Raw genomic sequence first — 5,600 nt, 5'->3', positions numbered from 1 at the left:
CATCATTCTCAGTTTGGCTTTCTTGCCTAACTTTATCCTGTTCAGCTATTGGCCAGCTGTTTATTTAACCAATCACAGTGACATATATTCACAGTGTATAGAAAGATTATTCCACAGCATTTCCCCTTTTTGTCTAATTAAAAAGGAAAGTTTTAGCAATAACATAGTAAATTATATACAACAAAAACAGTTATCATGTAAGAATTCCAGTTACAATGTCCAAGCTATTCATATTTGGCAAATTTAGGAAAATACTCCATTATCTATCTTACCTTGGTGAGTCCAAAGTTTTTTAGCTAATTTGCTTTCTATCATAACTAATGAAAACTGAAAGTTTAACTGTTTAGTCTTTAACTCCATCAAAGACCCCAGAAGGATGGAATGTCACCTAATAACAGGTACATCAGCATGCCTGGACAGTTACCCAAAGTTCCTCTGTAACATTGGGGCATTCGTCTTTGGCCTATAGGCCTAACATATCTGACAGACTTTCCTGTGAAGCAGGGATTTCTGAAGGACTGTCCTACCTTGTTTTGACAAAGTCTGGCAGTTGCCTTTCTTGTGTCCTGCAAGTCCAGTTTGGACAGTATATTGTCAGCAATTGAGGAAAGGGAAGTTTCTTTGTGTGGTGATATATTGTGTACCCTAATATACTTGTCTGAGTGTCAGAGGACAGAACCAGGCACTAGATTCTGTGTAGAGGCCAGACAGTGGTGGCATACACCCTTAATCCTATCACTCAGGAGGCAGAGATCCATCTGAATCTCTGTGAGTTCTAGGCCACACTGGAAACAAAGCCAGGTAGCAGTGGCCCATACCTTTAGTCCCAGTACTGGGAAGCACACACACCTTTAATCCCAGGAAGTGATGGCAGAAGACATGAAGAAACAGGAACTAAAGCAGTTCAGCTGAGACCCTTTTAGGTGAAGAGTCAGAGGATTTTAGTCAGAGGATTCATGGAGTTGGTGAGGTAATAGGTAGTGGCTGTCACTTGCTCTGCTTCTCTGATCTTTCAGGCTTTGCACTAATATCTGATACCAGTTTTTTTTTTGTGTATTAAAATACCATCTAAGACTCAAGCAATAACTTTGCCATATGACTAGCTTTTGCCATAAAGAAAACAAACTCCATATGGCATTTCTTCAATGCCTATCATCTTCTCAGAAGTAGATTGGTGCTGCCAGGAACAGATGTATGTGTCTCACTGTCATGAAAAACCTTAGGTTATTAAGCATGTTAAATGCCATATTTTGTAGGTCTTTGAAGTGTTTGAAGACCATCTATCTAAGTATATCTGTGTATAACCTTGAAAACATACCTAATATGACTATCAGTTTGACTATTAGAGATGACTGTTAATCTGTATTTTTAATTATACATTATATTTTTAAATGAGCTACATAAATACAATACCTTAAATAAGAGTAGAAATGTACATGTAGTATAACACAACTAACTTTAAATTTGTATTAATAAACCAAAATTCATACCAATGTAAAATATTTAAAATTAATAGTTGTTTTTGAAGTAGATTTAATAATTTATCCTTTTATCCTATCATTTCTATATCCCCCCTTTTTTTCAGAACGAGATCCCTTAATCTAATCTCCTCTGTTCAGCTTTTTTTCTGACCATTATCAATAACAACTTGTAACCAACCCCCTTAAATGATAATAAATATCCATAACCCATCTTTTGAGAATGTGGAAATAGTCCTCTAGACTGCTTCCTGTTGTTTGTAGGGCACTGACATCTTTTAGGGAAACTTGAGAAAAATCAGGATAATTGTTAGGTTTTTTTCTAGTATATTCTGTAAGGCTGGATCATCTCAGTCTTGAAAATAGCCTTGAAGCTATTTTGGATGTTGGGTCATCTGAACCATCTGTTTTCATTGGTGTCTGGTCCCCTTGTTCTGAAAATACATAAACTTTTAAAGGTAACTTAAGTATCTGCACTAATAGAAGTATAGAAGTACAGACAAGTCAGCCGAAGATGATTTTTTGTTATATGTTTGAACAGGTAAAATATATATCATGTGTCGTGTAGTTCTTTTAGGTTTATTTCTTTATGCTTGTAGTCAGATATTATAAGGGGTCTCCTTTGATCAAACCTGATTTTCCTTAACCTGGAATGAATCCATAGCTTCTTATTTCCTGTGGAAATAAAAGCATAACCTCTTCCCCAGAGTAACGTATTTTTTGACTTAAATTTTGAAGTCAAGATATTTTTAAAATATATAGGTTGGTTGAATCTAGCAGTTTTTATCATCTAGTATCTTTTAGCCAAAAAATTCAAAGACAACACAATAACATACAGGATTCAGATTCTTTGTGTATTTCCCAGCTTTGCATGACTTATTTTTTTATATTATTTTACACCCCTTTTAAAGACTTTATGATTTTAAAACTACACACACACACACACATAATATATATATATATTATATATAATATATATAATACATATATTACATATATAATATATATATGTGTGTGTGTGTCTATACCTTCTCTGTTCTCGCCCAAGCCTATGTATATTTTTAAACACACACTGTAATGCATTTAGAGGTTGTTTTTTTTTTTTTTCTCATCTGAATATGTCCTTTACCGGGCATCTGTAACCTTTTCTTTATGAGCAAAGCTTAAAACTGCTTAACTTAGATCACGGTGTGCTGGCAGCTGGCTTCTCCCCCTTGGTTCCCTGAGAGCTTATTCTCACGGTAGAAGTAACATTACCACCAGCTCTGGAAGCCATATTTACAACCCCAACTCTGAGACATTTCTGGGTTTATGCTGCCACTGAGCAACATGCTGCCCACTGCTCACAAACCCCATTTAACTGTTTGGTAGCTGTGGTGATATTTTATTTGTGTACTTCAATAGAGCATATCTGAGGATCAGAGGAAAAAGCCAGCCACTATATTAAGTATAGAGGTCAGGCAGTGGCAGCACATGCCATTAATCCTAGCAATTGCGAGGCAGAGATTCATCTGGACCTCTGTGAGTTCAAGGCCACACAGAAAACAGAGCCAGGCATGGTGGCACATGCCTTTAATCCCAGCAGTAGTTAACCATAGAGGTCTGAAGGTCTGTACAGAGAGACAGGAAGTGATAGAGCTGGGTGGAAAGAGGAAAGTGATGTAGCTGGGTGGAGAGAGGAAGTAAAAGGGCAGGGACAGAAAGACATATAGGAAGTATACAGGTATACAGGAAGTAGATCTCCCTTTGGCTGAGGATTTCTAGCAGTAAAGCAGTAAGAACATGGCTGGCTTCTTTCTGCTTCCCTGAACTCTCAGTGTTTAGCCCAATATCTAGTTTCAGGTTTTTTTTTTTTTTGTTGTTGTTGTTGTTATTAAAAAGACCATTTAGCAATTTGTCTTGTAGGTAGCAGGGCCCCTGAAAAGAGCTGCATGGTTTTTGCCACTAACACTGAGCCAGGAAGTCATCTCTTAAAGGAGCTTCACTTCTGCTCACTGCCAAGAAACAGTACCCACTGGAGAAAAGGTGATAACCAAAAAGCCACATTTGACTTCATTTTTGTGTATTTAGAATCCTTTCTCAAGCTCTCCAAGGTTTTATGTGGATGTAGTTGCCCCACATTGGGTGCCATTTATATACAGAAGTTTCTGTCCTGCAGCTGTTCTCAAATAATCACACTGAGGCTTATATTAGATATAAATGCTTATCCAATAGCACAAGCTTATTACTAACTAGCTCTTACAAGTTAACGCATTTCCATTAATCTGTGTGTTGTCCCAAAGTGTGTAGTTTTTACCTCTATCCCATTTTGTGTGTCTAACTAGTTCTTTATCTAACTGGCTCCACCATTCCTCATCCTATCATTCTTAGTTTGGCTTTCCTGCCTAACTTTATCTTGTTCAGCTATTGGTCAGTCACTTTGTTTATTTAACCAATCATAGCGACATATATTCAAACACTGTACAGAAGGATTATTCCACAGCAACTTATTGTGTATTTGTGTGGGTACATGGGTGTGCCAGGCTTCAAGTGTGGAGATAAGAGGACAACTTGCAGGAGTCAGCTTTCTCCTTCCACTTGGTGGGACCCAGAAATTAAACTCTGGTGGACTGGTTTGGTGGCAAGTGCCTTTATCCACTGAGATATGTAGCTTCCCACACTTACCCCTGTATCTCATACAGCCCAGGCTGTGTAGCTGGCAAGGACTCTGATCTTTTCATCCTTCTTCCTCTGCCTTCTGAGTGCACTCTTTTCTCTTATAAAGACATCACTTATTAGCTAGAGGACTTGTCTTACTTTAGTGTGACCTTGACCCTGATGATATCTCCAAAGACTCTATCCCTAGATAAGGCTACCATCTCAGTCACCAAGGTTGAGGGCCTGCAGAGATCTTATTTTGGAGAAATGCAGTTCAGCTAACAACAGGTGCATTTAAAACATTCCATGTGTCTTTCTAAGCACACATCCCTCACTAAGCTTTGTCTCCAGCTATTTCATGCATCTTTGTTTCACCTTCCTGGGTTTGCTTCCACAGAGCAGGGACTGGGTCAGTTACACATTCCCTGGACTCCTGGCCTCTGCCTCAGTATTTTCCAGACAGCTGCTGTTCCATAAATATCTGCTGATTGACAGCATGGCTGTTTATTTGCCATGGCACATTGACCTTTTCAAGACCTGTCAAAGCAACAAGGAGATGTGGTCTGAGTGATAGACCACCAAGCAGATGTATTTCCAGATTCAAACTGCATTGGCGTGCTGTCTCCAAGGGGGCCTTTGTGGAATGCACCATGAAATAAAGAAAGCACAGGCCTAGACACCATTAGTTGTGTTGGTGGCATGTGGTTGGAGTGAGAGAAAAAGTCCTAAGCATGTTATTGAAGGCAAAACCCTGAAAGGAATGACTCAATAGAGTTGACAGTCTTTAGAATTATTGTGCCAAAGAAGATAATTACCAAGTTAAAAGGAAAGTGTGAGCCAGGAAAGAACAACAGGAGATCTGAGGCTACTCTGCTTTGATGAATTCAGTAATACAGTGGATTCTGGAGTTTTCCCCATAGAGAATTATTGATATTGCTCTAGGGTGAAGGATGCTCCCTTTTGGTTTGATAAAGACAGAATGGATGCTTTGGGAAAAATAAACTAATCAATGTTTTTATGTGATGTCTAAGTTTGCCTTACCCTTTCAAAACATGACTATTTAAAGTGAAAACTGTATTTCAAAACTGTGTGCATGCATGCGTGTGTGTAGATGATCATATTGCACAAAAGTGATATTAAGGCCAGATAAAATGAGAAATATTCTTTTAGGAGTTGAGAATTTAAAAAGTAATATATGCTGACTTTATATATTTTACCATGTTTTAGGGCTCTTTTAAAAACTATGAAACTGCAAAGTAATGTTTTTTCCTTTAACTCAATTTATAAGGTATTTTATTTCAGCTCCAAGTATGCCTTTGCATACACAGATGCTCTTGGCTCCTCCATTGCAAACCCTCCATCTCTCTTTTCTGCATACCCATTGCATTTTTCTTCATGGTCCCATGACTTCTGGGGGGGGGGCTGCTGTTGCATGTGTGGCAGAGATGCAAGGATGCTTTCTCTGATGACCCCTGAAGCTGGGAC

This window comes from Peromyscus leucopus, chromosome 5 (assembly GCF_004664715.2).
Source record: "Peromyscus leucopus breed LL Stock chromosome 5, UCI_PerLeu_2.1, whole genome shotgun sequence".
Lineage (NCBI taxonomy): Eukaryota > Metazoa > Chordata > Mammalia > Rodentia > Cricetidae > Peromyscus > Peromyscus leucopus.
The sequence above is the reverse complement of the archived record's forward strand: the minus strand, read 5'-3'. Positions refer to the sequence as shown.